Source organism: Homarus americanus, unplaced genomic scaffold (assembly GCF_018991925.1).
Source record: "Homarus americanus isolate GMGI-L3 unplaced genomic scaffold, GMGI_Hamer_2.0 scaffold25827, whole genome shotgun sequence".
Classification (NCBI taxonomy): domain Eukaryota; kingdom Metazoa; phylum Arthropoda; class Malacostraca; order Decapoda; family Nephropidae; genus Homarus; species Homarus americanus.
Window position 1 is genome coordinate 4,452,870 of NW_024738300.1, and position 16,672 is coordinate 4,469,541.

Consider the following 16,672-nt stretch of genomic DNA (forward strand, 5'->3'; position numbering starts at 1 on the left):
TTGATTGTTGTAACATATGAGCCTATCTCTTGTATATTAACCTGTAAGGTTATGTTTTGTTCTTGATTGTTGTAACATATGTGACTATCTCTGTACTGTATATTAACCTGTAAGGTAATGTTTTGTTCTTGATTGTTGTAGCATATGTGCCTATCTCTTGTATATTCACCTATAATATTTAAGATTTGCAAATTGTAGAGGTTTTGCTCTGAATGGTTAAACTGTAGTGAAGGTTAATAGTTAATAACTCAATGGTTTGGTCTTAAATGTTATTTTCTCTCTCTCTCATTGTACTTAATCATTTTAATATCTTATTCTTATTCGTCATATTGATTTTGTTCGATGCTATTGCACTTAAATTTTATGTTTAAGGTCTGATGGTGACAAGAGATTTGTCGAAACATTACCAAATAAATGTTACTGTTAATCCATACGTTGGTACTGTTATTCATCCTTCGGGTATATATATATATATATATATATATATATATATATATATATATATATATATATATATATATATATATATATTTATATATATATATATTATATTTATGTTTATATATATGTAAATTATTGCTTCCTAACGTATTATATCTGTCTGAACTTTTAATATATTGCCCATATAATACATGCTCTAAATCAGTAAAAATAAACTTTAGAAGCCTTTAAACATCATTTATTTTTATTTAATAACGTATCAATTTGTTTATATGTGAATTTTGAAAACAAAAAGTTTTCAAATTTTCAAACTAAATTGGTAAAATTTTTCATTAATAAAATAAAGCTGCACTTTAATGGTATCGTAATATATTAATGTGAGTAAAGTAACGCTGAATCTAAGGACCATCACTCCTCGGTCAACGGTCTGGTGATGCTCAAGAGGGCGTTACTAAGGCGAGAAGCAAGGGCAGGTGAATTTCTCCCACAGCAGAGTGAGGAAGGCAATGGTAGTATCCACAAGCAACAGGTAGAAAGCGCCCTGTAGATGATTCATCCCCAAAACCACCTCTGTGTCTTCGTCCTTCAGTGTATATGGATAAAATATTTTGTACTACATATTATGTTATTATTAGACACTACATATTCATTATAACTCAGGAATTGATGAAACATACATAAAATTCATGATAAAATGCTATATGGGCTTCAGGTGGGTGAAGGATATAATAGTGTATATTTATTCCCTGACTTGCCCTGCGTATAAACCTAACCTGCCCACCTCTGCCCACCTGCTGTCCTACCCAACACCCTATATTACACCCCATCATCCCTCACTGAGTATGTCCTCTCCACCTCTTCCTCTGCTCACCACCCCTCACTGCCCATCTCCTGACCTGCTCACCACCCCTCACTGCCCATCTCCTGACCTGCTCACCACCCCTCACTGCCCATCTCCTGACCTGCTCACCATCCCTCACTGCCCATCTCCTGACCTGCTCACCATCTCTCACTGCCCATCTCCTGACCTGCTCACCACCCTTCACTGCCCATCTCCTGACCTGCTCACCATCCCTCACTGCCCATATCCTGACCTGCTCATCACCGGCTCGTCACCGATCAAGTTGTCACTAGGTATCCGGTATGAGTGAGTCACCATAAAGGCTTAAACTCCACATTGCGTCAAATTGCTAACCTCTGCTGGAGTTTTTTCTTTATTAAAAAACAATTAGAATCAGTAAAAAGTAAGTTATAAGAAGTATAAAATAACTCACAAGTGTTCTAAGAGCATAAATATCATGTCTGGAGTTCATGAACATTGTGAAACATGCTTTGAGGAATACAATTTATTCAAGGGAATCCAAGTTCACATCTTTCTTCTAGTTTGTGTGTAGTCACCTCGATTAAATTCTGCTTTTTTTTTTAAGCCACTGAGGCCTCTTTATTCAAGCTTCAATGAGCTTCCATATACTAGGGTGGTGAAATGAGATATAATGCTACAACGGATTATGACAAACTTCATTGTTATTATTAAACCTTTTAATATAATTCTTATTTCTAACATGCTCATTCATCATGCTTACTGACACATTCATTATAAAGCGTTTTCTGCACATTTTATGCAACGCTTTCGTGCAGCTTCAGATTTAATGCTTTAAACACTTAATAATGACTATCATTGAGCTTGAAAAATACTCATGAACATCAATACTACGTATAATCATATAAAATTATTTTACAAGATTTTACACATTGGTATTAATTAAGTTATATAAAAGAAATGTATTCTTGGGCAATTTCCGATCATAATTCTCAAATAACTAGCTATTTAAAGCATATCTGTCAACTCCTCCTCCTGACTGCGCTGTACATACTTAATAAGTAGCACCTATTATATCTATCATAATAGATGAAAAATTATTATCCAAAATTTGGCAATAATATGCAGACAAAGGAAAGAGCAGTACTGTGGAGATGCTCACCGGCAGAGTATTTCCAACAGAGGCCCGAGTTACCATTGCTGCAGCTGCTCTGTTCTCCTTCACTCGCTGAGCTTGTAACTCTTCTGTCCAGTAAGGTATAATACCACAATCTTCTAGCTGTAACACGAGCTGTCTAAAGCGCTGACAGAACGGAGCACCTTTCCTACGTGAGACAAATAAGAAACATCAGTATGGCCGTAATATCCCTCGTAGTTGACGGCCAGGAAATAAACTGAAATAGGAAGAAAGAAGAAGCATCAAACATCTTGACTGATACATTTCATATTACACATTAATATGAAAATTATCGCAATAAACATAAAAAGGAGCCATATCCGTACCTACAGTAAATCCCCATCAAAAAGCAGCATTTACCACAAGCCGATTTTTGCTTATGTAGAAAGATGATTGGCCGAAGTTGTCAGTGTAGTAGGAAGCAATTTCGACTTTTATATGGAAATTGACAGTGAGAAGTGAGTAATCCCCCGCCTTCACCCTTTGAAGCACCTCTTTCACTGTTAGTGTCTAGTTGACGTGGATATGGTAAGTTACCTTACTCTAAGATATTAAATGCTTTAAAATGTGTTATGTTTGTGTTAAAAATACAATGAGTATAGGTAACATCAGATGATTTAACAAGTTAATGAGAAATTCTGAGTATACTTACGAGTTGGAATCTGGCATCTGCTAATATATATTTTTAGATATGTGATAGTGAGTCTAGGAATAGTCATCCATATACAATGGACCTTTCTGCCACATGGAATTTTAATTATTTTTATTTAGAAATAATCCTCAGTGTACTGACCTTCATTTTTTTTTATTTGTTTCACTACTGGGTCAGTGGGCCTCAAGAACCACAGCAGGTCTCCGCCCTTTAATATCCAGGATTCAATACCCCACTTCCAGTTACCCCGAGCCAGCAAATCCTCGAAGTCTTCTGGAGGTTGGGACTTTCCCTGGACTGTCAGATGTGCAATTAGTGACGAACGAAACCCTGTAGTGATGACCAGACAGAACTCCAGCCACCATCCCACCAACACCTGTGGAATTAAGTAAAGATGATGCACAAAAAACTACCACCAGACAATACCTGTAAATATAAAGGCAACCATCACACACCTTAGCCAGTGTTATTATGTCGTTTGTGCTGTTCCAAGTTCAAAGAATTATGCACATTAAGGGGATTCAGTTATTTTCCTTAACGTATTCTCTATGAATTTAAATTACATAACAAAACCAAAGGTATTGGGTATCATATACACATTATGAAAATGTTTAGGCATGTGTTTGTCTTTTTACATAGTATAATTATGTGGAAAAGTTTACAATCTAGTTAAATTTTCAGTAATTTTTAAGAAAGTTACCATTGAGTTTCAGGGAAATGTATGGCATATCAGCAGTGGGTAAGACGCTAAATCACCAGAAGCTCACACAAAACATCTACCTGGACTAAGATATTGATGGAGGGCTCGGGTGATGGCTGCTCGAGAAGCGCCCCCCAACAGTAAAGGAGTGCGATGTTAATCTTCACACCACTCCCTCCCGACACCCACCACCAAGCCTTTTGCAGCATCCTCAAAGGCTCTTCCCAGGCAAAGACACTCACCTATAGTGCTAGCCACAGTTTTCCTGAATTAGTAATGAGGTAATGTACTGTTATGGCTCAGGAGATTAATTTGATATCCTCGTAACCTCTTAGAGAGAATTTCCTAGACGATTATCCTACTCTACTTTGCAGCAACAAAGGATTTGGTAACGGAATCTGTTGCTACCTCTACAGAAAAGCTCTTAAGGCAGCGGTTCTTAACCTGGGGTAAGTATTTCCCAAAGGGTTAAAAAAAATATATTGCTAAGGGTAAATAGGCCAAGTCTAAAATAATGCAATTTTAACTCCTTCATCGGCTACAGACTGTATTAACATAAGACAAATGAAGGATCATTTTTAGCTATAATTTACACCCATCTGTATGATAACCTCACTGTTATAGGCCATTTTAACTGTTGTTACTGTGTAAGTTACGAGGCCGGAACATTTATGTTATATTGGGTTTTAGTAGAGAAACCCAATTGTCTGTTATCCATTTATTTAAGAACTACTAAGGATACAATTCCAAAGTGTAAATCATCTGTATCTTAATCACTGTAGCTATGAGTGTTAAGAGAAGGACGGAGGCTATGTAAATAGACCTGCTTAAATAAGTCCGACCTGTGTTAGTCGTTGAGTAACAATCTAATTAGTAGTGACCCATCGAGGGAGAAAGGAATATGTACATCGTCCGCCCTCGAAGAAAGACGAAACCTTCCACTATGGCTCTCAAATAACGTCTTCCTCTAGTCAAGGATATCAAACTACTGCCCTCTTTAGGTGGCCAGGGAGCCGGCTACTTAATGCCTTAACTTAGCATAATATGACACGGCTTCCCGTGGACGCACCTTATCACGTGCTCTGAACATGTCACCTCATAGCCAGTGGAAAGTTACAGTGGATGAATCAGTATATAAATCAAATGTAATTAACCCATTTATATAATCCTTCTGTTTATGAAACAGGGGCCATTACATCAATGAAAACGTTTCCCACCCTGCTACCCAGGGTGTCTACTCTAGTCTATTTACTTTAATAATAGCTTATTACTTCTATGCCATGATCATGTTTTTTATGAGGTGCATGGGGGTAAATGACTGCTCATGCCAACATTATGGGATAAATGGTAAAAAAAGGTTAAGAACCCATTGTCGTAAGGTGTGTAAGATATAAAGTATAATGGGGAACCATCTATGGTTCAATTTCGCTAATCAACCACCTCAAAGCATCACAGACAAGCTTATACTGAGAGAGTAAATACATTTTATTGTGACCATCCCCAACTATCCCACGGACACCGAACATAACCTAGAGGACTTATGTATGAGTATTAATAACTATTTCCCTCACCACCAGTACGGTCTCTCATCTTTCCCTCACCACCAGTACGGTCTCTCATCTTTCCCTCACCACCAGTACGGTCTCTCATCTTTTCCTCACCACCAGTACGTTCTCTCATCTTTCCCTCATCACCAGTACGGTCTCTTATCTTTCCCTCATCACCAGTACGGTCTCTCATCTTTCCCTCACCACCAGTACGGTCTCTCATCTTTCCCTCACCACCAGTACGGTCTCTTATCTTTCCCTCATCACCAGTACGGTCTCTCATCTTTCCCTCACCACCAGTACGGTCTCTCATGTTTCCCTCACCACCAGTACGGTCTCTCACTGTAAAAAATAAAATCCTTTAGTTTTACAGAGAAAATAATGGCATTTAAGACTGCCAAACTAAATTTATCCGTAAAATTTACAAAACACTGTTATTTCTTTTTACAGATATTATTTGTAAAATCTACACTTCATGTATATATTGATAAAAAAAATACTGACTGTTTGAGTCTATTATGGTGGGCCGAGCAATAATGAATATGTGAACACACAATAGTATGTACCTATAAATACTGAACATAAAGGTGTTACCTACTCTGTGGATCACACAGTCTAGGAATCGTAATTTATAGTCAATTTCTAATTCCACAGTGAATTTAATCGAGGGGCTAAGTTATTAAGTAGTGGTAGAAAGGCTTTTAAGTCCTCATTATATGGCCAAAGACATATTACATCATCTCCATATCTGAACCAAACTGCTGAAGGTGGTAAAATATTATTTAGTAGTTTCTTCTCAAAAAATTCCACATATATAAGTTGCCCAAAACTGGTGAAAGCGGATTACCCATTGTCATGAAAAATGTTTGCATAATATTCTCCATTGAACTTAAATTTACAATCTTTTATACACAGTTTGATAAGTTTAATGAAAAAATTTTTGAGACTGGCAGAGGAATGTCCTCCAGGGAATCTGTGAGGAACTCAAGCAAATCATCAACTGGGACCTTTGATAAGAGTGATGTTACATCAAAACGGACCAGTTTAAAATCACAAATATTGTGGAAATTGTTGAGTTTATTAAGTAAGTCCACAGTATTTTTAATATTAGAACTTTGATATGTTGCTAGTTACCGGGTTTAGTAAATAAACTATCCATTTAGATAACTTATAAGTGATTGTCCCAACTGAGCTAATGATAGGTCTTGCTGGGTTACTAGGCTTGTGAGTCTTGATAATACCATACATGTATTGCAGTGAAGGAGACATTGAAGAAAACTGTTTAATGAGATTATCTTCATCTCTCACCAGAGACTTAAGTTTTTTGTTAAACTGAGTGTTAACTGTGTTGAGAGGACTATTTACGAGCTTAGAATATGCTGCAGCATCACATAAAAGATCATTCAATTTATATAGATAATCATCTTTGTTTAAAATCACTGATGTGTTGGCTTTATCTGCTTTAGTAACAGGTACATCCTTATTTTTCTTAAGGGCTTGGATTGCTTTGGTGAATCTTTCTGGACAGTTTGGAACACAAGGCTTAGACATAGATGCATACACAACACCTTTACACATGTTCACTTCTTCGTTTGTCAAATTACTGAATTTCTCCAAATTGCAAAATGCTCTGGCTATGTCAACACTGTCGACTCTCTTGTTAGAGCCATCAAAACTTAAACCATAGCCGAGGGCACTCAAGGTATCACTGTCTAGTTGTTTAGAGGAGAGATTCACTACACAGTTGTGATTAGCATCCTTAGTCCAATCACTGTCTTAAATATGCTGTGTAATCTGTGGTTTAACTTTGCTTGGAGGTCAGAACGCTCATATCTCAGCATGTCAAAACAGTAATCCAGCATGAACTTCTTCCACACACTCCGTTTAATCCTATTAAATCCTTATTTTTTCTGTCTTTCAATATGAAAAATTTCCTCTACTTCAATTTTCTTTATTTCAATGTGCTTCTTCAGTTTGTAAAGGTATTGTGTATGCATCTATGTCTAAGCCAGCGGTTCTTAATTCGGGGGGAGGGGGGCGAGAGTAATTTCCAGGGTGGGCGCGAACTCAGAGCAAAAATAAGGAATGGCCTTAACAGGTGTGTGTATGTCCTTATTTGGATTTTCGTGGGGGTTCGCTCCATAGATACTTCAAAATGACGTAAATGGTAACTAGGTCAATCAAAATGTAAAATTTCACTAAAAGTGACTGAATTAAGGTAGTATTAATGTCGGGAAGTGTACGATAATTTTTAGACTTTCAATTTTATATTAAGAAAGGATGGGGGGAGGCGTGGAGGTGAGGACCAATAGGGGGTGCGAACCTAAAAAGGTTAAGAACCACTGGTCTAAGCCTTGTGTTCCAAATTGTCCGGAAAGATTTACCAAAGCAATCCATACAGTAAGAAAAATAAGGAATCCAATGCTTTGTTCAATCATATGAGAGATAATAATCATTGCATTAACTGGGTTAATGCCTCCTCAATATTACCTTGTAATTCAATTGTCAGTAGGAACATTATAGAATCCAGTCTCATTAAACATACCGAATCTGTCAACTTGAATTTGAGTAATGGTATGTACAAACTGGATAATTTTGTGATCAAGAAAATTTGTAACCAAGTGAGAGGGCTGGGTCACTACTTAATGACGTGAATATGGTGGCCACCCCAGCTGACCACACAGCTTGACCGACTCTCTACTGCCAGCTACACTCCCCTCACTAGCTCCGATATGTCTCAGTTGGCTGCTTGTGTCAAAATTTCAAATTTCACGACAACAGCTGGCTTATGTGATAATGGAAGTCCAACGGACTCTCATAAATGACACCATACAACAAATGAATAAGGAGACCATCGGGAACTAGAGGAAACTGAGCGGCGTCTCACTAACCAGCTAAGTGAGATTAAAAGAAGTTTGGAATTCTCGCAAGAGGAAATAAGCTACTTAAAAGCAAAGTTGAACGTTGAAGCTAAAGAAAACCGAACACTCAGGACCCAAGTTCAACAGCTGAGAGAGGAGAATTCCAAGCTTAAAACGGAACTAACGACAACAGCAGACCGGGTGGATTATGTGGACTTCCTAGGGCGGCGAAACAACCTCATCCCAGCGTAAAATTTCACGCCTGCTGAATGAACATTTTCAACTTCCTGAGGTCAATTTTGATCGTGTTCAACGCGTCAGGAAATCCAACCCTTCCCGCCCCCTCGACATCATAACAAAATTCTCACTCCCCTCTGGCCGAGACCAAGTGTTCTATCAGCGCAGTAAGCTGAAAGGCGCTACTGTCTTCGTCAACTGTAAATGGACCATTTTAAAGAAGCCAGGAAACGAGGGAAACACGTGACGTTCAGTCATAAAACCCTTGTTGTGAGGGAATTTCAGGCCACCACCCGCCCACTCCTCCCCTTCCCCCCCTCCCCACTGAGAGGGAACCAGCTCTTGCCCGTATCCTGGTCATCACGTGGAGTTTTCCTCCCTGCCGGCCAACTCGGGTACTACACGTCCACCCTCTGCGGTGGGAATGGGCAACCTTCAGAACCAAGAGACAGGGTCACCTCCCACTCAAACTGGGAATCACCCTCATCAGTACCAGTCATCCTAATTCTGTTGGTTGTAGTACTTGTGAGTACGTTACACCCCCTTCCCCCCACTATTATAACTTTCGTTGACTTTCCTTTTTCACTCCGAAGTGACCCTGAGTTTTTGCTGTTCCTTAATCAGTACCAATATTCCCACACTGACGATGCTAGTGTCATTCCCTTAGATGTACTAGATCGTATGTTTTACACCCCCTTCACCCATGGTGTCGACACAATACTCCCCCATATCGATCCTGATGCCGTTCTACAAAACTCACTGGGTTACATCAACCCTCAACTGTAACTATTACTTTCCTGACTCTCCCGAGTTTAGTTCTAGTCTTTTACGATCTCATTCCTTCTCCTTAACTAGCCTTAACACCAATAGTATTCCCCTTCACATCGATACTGTTTTAGATCAGTGTATATCTTCTATTGCCCACAAAGTTGATGTACTTGGGTTCTGAGACCAAACTCACTAACGATATTGAACATTTGTATAACATTCCTAATTATAATATACACAGCGTAAATAAGTCAACACTGTGTGGTGGTCACAACCATTGTTTACTTAATTCCAGCCTAAATCTGAATATGTTTAATTTAAAACCATTGCTACGTGTTAATTCCTGATTTGATAATTGAGGTACCTTAGTTATATCTCCATTATTTAACCCCATCTTTCAGTTACATGTTGCAATCATACAGTCCCTCACTGTCTCTATAGATAGTAACTACCCAAGGGATCATAATTATATAGGTCCTCACTTGTGAAAACTGATAAAAACTATATCTTCAATATATTGTTCGTTTCCCTCTCGTTATCAGTTTGTTGTCCTCACTCTATCTGTATTGGCCGATTGATAACTTCAAAGCCCTATCTAAAAATAAATTATAGCAATGTGACCGATTTTAATATTAATACAAAGGTGTTCCTCAGACACATGAGTGTGGAGGCTGGCATGGTAGTGGAGGCAGGGTGGGTGTTGTCTCAGGACCAGCTGGCCCAGGCCAACCTCCTCCAGGGGTTGTGGGGAGACACCAAAACTACCTGCCGGGCACTCATCCTCGATCTCACCACCAGCAACAACAATACCCACCTTGTACTCAAGTAAGCTAAAAATTGCGCCAAAGAAAAGATGGTTGCCATACAAATTAGTAGGGAGGTTTAATTTCCAATAAGAGGTGTAGGATCCAACTTGCTACTTTTGTTCACAAGGAGGTGGTCCTATCTTTTTGGTTTAATTGAAAGATTGAAGCTTAACTTGAAGGCACAGTGTTTAGTTGACTATACAGTTCTTTTTATTTTTGTATTAAATATAATAATTTTTAGTTGTATTTTGGTATTGGTGGTGGGTTGTTGACTCTTATTCTGCTTAATCTGAACCAGGCGTGTTCTTCTCTTGCTCTTCTTACTGGTTCGTTGTCGAGCCAGTTAACTACAGTTTCTGAGTCTAACTCTCGTACTTGTTCCCATGTTCTTTTGGCTTGGATGTAGATGTCTACGTTTACTGCGTTGATGTTGACTCTTCTATGGAGTTCTTCGTGTGTTACTCTTTCTTCATAACTGATGTTATATATGAATCTTAGGCTTTTATTTTGTACCGTTTGAAGTTTCTTGATTCTCGTTGCACTGAATGAGTTGGTTGGTACAGGCGGGTAGCACATTACTGATTTTATTAGTGCCGTGTATAGTTTCCTTTTGTTTGGAATGTTCAGGTTTTTTAACGTTCTTATTTTTGAGAGTTTGCTACGTAGTTTGTGGACTTTTTCGTTGATGAAGCTCTGGTAACCATTTGTTGTGATTTTCAGTCCCAGGATGCTGCCTTCGTTGGTGTATGGGTAAATTTATCCATCTACTATTATTGGTTCGACCTTTTTCCTGGCAATTGGTATGATTTTAAATTTATTGATGTTTGTCAGTATTTTCCATTTCTTATCGTAGTCACTTATGTTTTTTTATTGCTAAGGCCGTATGGAGTGCCATCATTGCTTCTGATTTTCCGGGATTTGATATGATTTGTGTGATGTCATCGGCAAAAATAATGTGTTCTCTATGTTGCGTTGGTTCAGGTAAGTTGCTCGTATATATGGAGAATAGTGTTGGGGATAGGATGCCTCCCTGGGGCACTCCGCTTTCTAGGTCGAAGGGTGGACCTAAATGGTTGTCAATTTGTAGCTGTGCTGTCCTGTTTTGGAGGTACACATACGTGAGGTTTGCACAGAACAGCGTTAAAGTCACCTTTCTTGATGTTTGCGCTGTTCTTTGGGTGGTTCCATGACCAGCTAGTGGTACAGTGTGGGACTATTTGGATCTGTTCGGAAGCTACATCGCCAATTAGTAGAGGAAGAATGATGTTTACCTTGTGTTTGACAAATACAAAGAAGGAAGCATCAAAGAGTCCACACTTCAGTGTAGAGATCAAGGAGCCAGTAGAGTGTACTCATTACGTGAATCTACTCGTCTGTCACCACAAAAAAATTCATCCTGATTGTTTCTACATACAAGTCCCAACTCATTAATCTCATCTGTAAAGACCTCATTTCGCACACAGATGACATCACACCCCACAAGCTTGTCATAACACGAACTCGCCAGTGGAATAGTGATAAGACGACATGGCATGGGTACACCCCAAGAGGAAGCTGATACTATAATTGTACAACAACTGCTTAAAGCAACTACTCAGCCAACTCTCTTATCACACTTGAGTGTAGTGGGGATAGTACTTGGTTCGTCATGATGATGTCTCCCATACAAGGCCGAGCTCTGACTAACATCAACGCCACAGCACTCAAGCACCATGCCATTATTCCTGACTTGCTGGCTGCTCATTGAACAACCGGTAGTAATACTGTTGCAGCTTTCTTCAGAATAAGTAGGGGGGGGGGGGTAGCCTTGAAGGTTCTGTGTTCTGGTGCTCATCGCCTCAACTACCTAGGGGACACAACCAAGACCATGCCCAATGTTGTAGACCAGGTTGATCAATTCATTTTGATTTGCTATGGGCAGTCTCGATGTCAGTCGATGACAGAAGCACGTCTAAAGGTATGGTACGCCAAGGTGGGCAAGAGTATGGCTGCTGGTGCTCCAAAAGAAGAAATTCTGCCTCCCACCAATGAGACATTCCGGAAGAATGTGGCACGAGCGCACCTACAGGTTGCTAAATGGCGCAACGCACTTGAGTTTGATCCACCCGTTCTTGACCCAACTACCACACAGTTGATCAAAAGAGACGGCTCTAACTGCCTGTCCCCAACGACAGTGCCCAATTGCACACAGCTAGCTTCGTCAGAGTTTCAAAAACTTCTGAAGTGTTCGTGTAGCAGTGAACAGGCTTGCAACAGTCGACGATGTGGCTGCAAGAACAATAGTTTAGTGTGTACAATATTTTGTGATTGCCAAGGAGGCAATGTGTGTTACAACGAATACAGTATACAGGTACAACAAATTGAGAATGATGAACTTGAAAACAATGACTAATGGATAGTAAACATTGTAATTTATATTTTCGTGATTATATAGCTTACATTAGGTTAGGTTATATACTGCTGTTGCAATATGCATTTATGTCCCTTTGTATTGTTAATTAATAATTGACAGAATTTTTCCTGAAACAACATTTCTGTATTAAGAACATAAGAACATAAGAAAATAAGGAGTCTGCAATAGGTCGGTTGGCCTGTGCATGGCAGCTCCTGTCGAGAGTTACTACCACTCTCTATCATCCATGAATCTATCTAGCCTCCTTTTGAAACTTTCCAGAGTTCCCGCACTTACTACAAAGTTGGTAAGCTTGTTCCACTCGTCCACCACCCTATTTGTGAACCAGTTCCTTCCTATCTCCCTCCTAAACCTAAACTTATCCAACTTGAATCAATTGCTCCGAGTCCTATCCTGCTCGGATATTATACGAACTTTATCTATATCCCCTTTATTGATTCCTTTCGCCCACTTAAATACTTCTATCATATATCCCCGCACTCTTCGTCTTTCTAGGGAATGCAAGTTAAGTTTCTTTAACCTATCCTGATATGGAAGGTTTCTAAGTCCCGGAATCATTGTTGTCGTTCTTCGCTGCACCGACTCTAGTGAATTTATATCCATTCTATAATAGGGGCACCAGAACTCAACCGCATAATCGAGGTGCGCCTGACTAGCGCAAGATATAGTTGCAATAAGACCTCTGCACTCTTGTTACTTACACTTCTAGATATATAATCCAATACTCTGTTTGCCTTATTTCGAACATTAAAGCATTGTTTTCTAGGCCGTAGGTCCGGGCTTACAAGTACCCCTAGGTCTCTTTCACAAGTCGACTTCTCTAGGTTGCTGTTGTTAAGGCTGTATACATTATAAGTATTTGTTCTTCCAATATTAAGTACGCTGCACTTGCTGGTGTTGAATTTCATTTGCATTTTCAGACCACCCCTGCAGTTTTATTTGATCACTCCTGTTGTTGCATCCTGCCTGAATTAATTTGCCGCCCAATTTTGGTGTCATATAAACTTGTATGTCACTGCAATCCAGTTCCTAAATCGTTTATGTAGATTACTGAACAAGTGGGCCTAATGCGGCCTGCAGGGGAACCCACTGGTCACACGGCCTCCAGATTCACCTACTCTTTGAAGCCCTCTGCGTTCATCAGTGAAACCATGATTTGTCAATATATAAAACTTTCCTCGATACCATGAGCCTTAATTTTTCTCAGGGAAACTCTGATGCTGGCACTCTGTCAAATGCTTTGCTAAAGTCTAAGTAAATAACATCGTAATTTTCGTCATTATCTACTACCTCGAAGACTTTCCTAAAAAACGTCAGTAGATTTGTTAGACAAGATTTTCCCTTTGTAAACCCATGTTGAGAGTCGTAGATTAATTTGCTTTTCTCTAGATGCGATCGGATGCTATCTGCTATAATTGATTCAAGAAATTTCCCCATTACTGACGTCAAACTGATCGGTCGGTAATTTGACGCTGATGCTCTGTCTCCCTTTTTGAATATGGGTACTACATTCGCCTGTTTCCACAACTCTGGCACAACTCCAGTGTCTAATGATTTTGTAAATAAGTTTACGAGGGGTCTGCTAATTTGTTCCCTACACTCTTTTAAGACTCGAGGAAAAATTTCATCCGGCCCTGGGGATTTTGTATTCTTTAGTTTATTTATCTTCTTAAGAACATCCTCTTTTCTGATAGTGATATTCTTTAATTTATCTTCTTCCTTTCTCTTAAATATCAGTTCCACCTCCGGAATTTCATCGCAAATTTCTTCTGTGAAAACTGATAAGAAGTAGCTGTTTTTGACCTGATCTCCTGTTTTGTAAGGTCACCCTGTGTACGTAAGCCTCTCTTAGTCCTTGTAATTCAGTTGCCTCTGAAGATGGCTTGAATAAAGACGACAGCTAAGGTGCTCCATTGTTTCCCTTTTTCCTGTGTGATTTTATCAAGATTTTTCTTATCCATATATATATATATATATATATATATATATATATATATATATATATATATATAAATCCATAATAGAAAGCGTGAATAGGAATAAATCTTGATAAAATCACACGGGAAAATAAACAACAGAACACCTTAACTCTTTATTCAAAACATCATGGACAGAGAAAACTAAATATACAGGTGACCCCTTAAGCTATCGAGTCAGTGTAATGTCGTCACTAATCCCCCACTGCTTTACGTAGAGGCTTTAAGAAGTGACGTAGTCAAGTCAGGTCAAAATAAGGGATTACAAAATAACTATCATGCATCTAGATCAGTTTCAAAGCATTTTTAACCTTGGGCCACTGACAAATAAATTTATGTAACATATTATCAGTTTGAACTGACCATCACTAAGGTTTATTGATTTTAATTCCTTAATCAAACTAGCTTCAACCAGAAGTCTTTCTGTGACACAAGATGATTTAAATACTTCTAAGCTTTTTTCCCAAGCAATGGGGTGATTATTATTCCTAACATGAACGAACAAGGCACTGCTTTCAGATGCTGTTCTGATATTATACTTATGTTGTTTGATTCTGAGCTGCAGTGTTTTTCCTGTCTGTCCTACATAATTACAATTACATTTGCTACATGGAATACAATAAACACTTCCATTTACATTCAAACTTGGGCTATTCCTTATTAACATATTTGTAATGGTTGAGTCATACTTGAAAACAACATTAATATTTAGAAGCTTGAGGGACCGAATTAACGGGACAAATTCATCACGATAGGGCAGAGTCAAAATATTCTTAAGTGTAGGAACTTGTCTGGTTTGAGAAGAATGAAAGGATTTTGTAGCCCTTTTAAAACAACGATCAACAAACACAGAAGGGTACCCGAGTTTCTGTGCAATGGAACGAATGTGTTTCAATTCATCATCAATAAATTCAGAGTCACAAATACGCAGACATCTTAAGAACATAGCAGAAAAAACTGACATTTTGGTAGACTCCAGGTGATTCGATAAAAAGTGAATGAAACTGTCTACCTGTGTGGGCTTTCTATATACCTTAAATTTATAGTTTTGGCCATTTCTCATGATAAGCATATCAAGGAATGGAAGGGATCCATTTATTTCTCTTTCAATTTTGAATGTGATACTTGGGACAATATCATTAAGCTTGTCTAAAAATTCCAATGGGTCACTGTTTCTAGGCCAAAGAGAAAGAACATCATCTACATATCTATACCATGGAGGAATAAAGTCCACTATATTGGGTAACATAAGAACATAAGAAAATAAGGAGTCTGCAATAGGCCGGTTGGCCTGTGCATGGCAGCTCCTGTCGAGAGTTACTACCACTCTCTATCATCCATGAATCTATCTAGCCTCCTTTTGAAACTTTCCAGAGTTCCCGCACTTAATACAAAGTTGCTAAGCTTGTTCCACTCGTCCACCACCCTATTTGTGAACCAGTTTCTTCCTATCTCCCTCCTAAACCTAAACTTATCCAACTTAAATCCGTTGCTCCGAGTCCTATCCTGCTCGGATTTTATAAGAACTTTATCTATATCCCTTTTATTGATTCCTTTCACCCACTTAAATACTTCTATCATATCTCCCCGCACTCTTCGTCTTTCTACGGAATGCAAGTTAAGTTTCTTTAACCTATCCTGATATGGAAGGTTTCTAAGTCCCGGAATCATTTTCGTCATTCTTCGCTGCACCGAGGTGCGGCCTAACTAGCGCAAGATATAGTTGCAATAAGACCTCTGCACTCTTGTTACTTACACTTCTAGATATAATCTAGGTAGTAATCTAGACTCAAAAAACTCCATATATATACAGGCTAGAGGAGCAGAAAGACAATTACCCATGCTCATGCCAAATATTTGCTTGTAGAACTTCCCATTTGCTCTAAACTCATTGTCAGTTACGCATAACTCTATCAATTTGAGGAAAGTATCATGTTCAATAGTTAAATCTAACAGTTGTAATTTATCTTTAAGAAATGAAAGTAAGTCTTTCACAGGTACTCTAGTGAACAGTGAATTTACATCAAAACTTATTAATTCGCAAGGTTCATTATGTTTCTTGAGTTAATCAATTAAATCACTGCTATTGTGTATATGTGAATTAGATATTTGGCCTGTAAGAGGGGATAGCATCTTTACCAGCCACTTGGATAATTTGTAAGTAACAGAACTCACAGAACTCACGATAGGACGTAATGGATTGTTAAGCTTGTGTGTTTTGATCAATCCATACATATAAGGTAAAGTGGGATTGATTTGAGAGAGCTGTTTGAT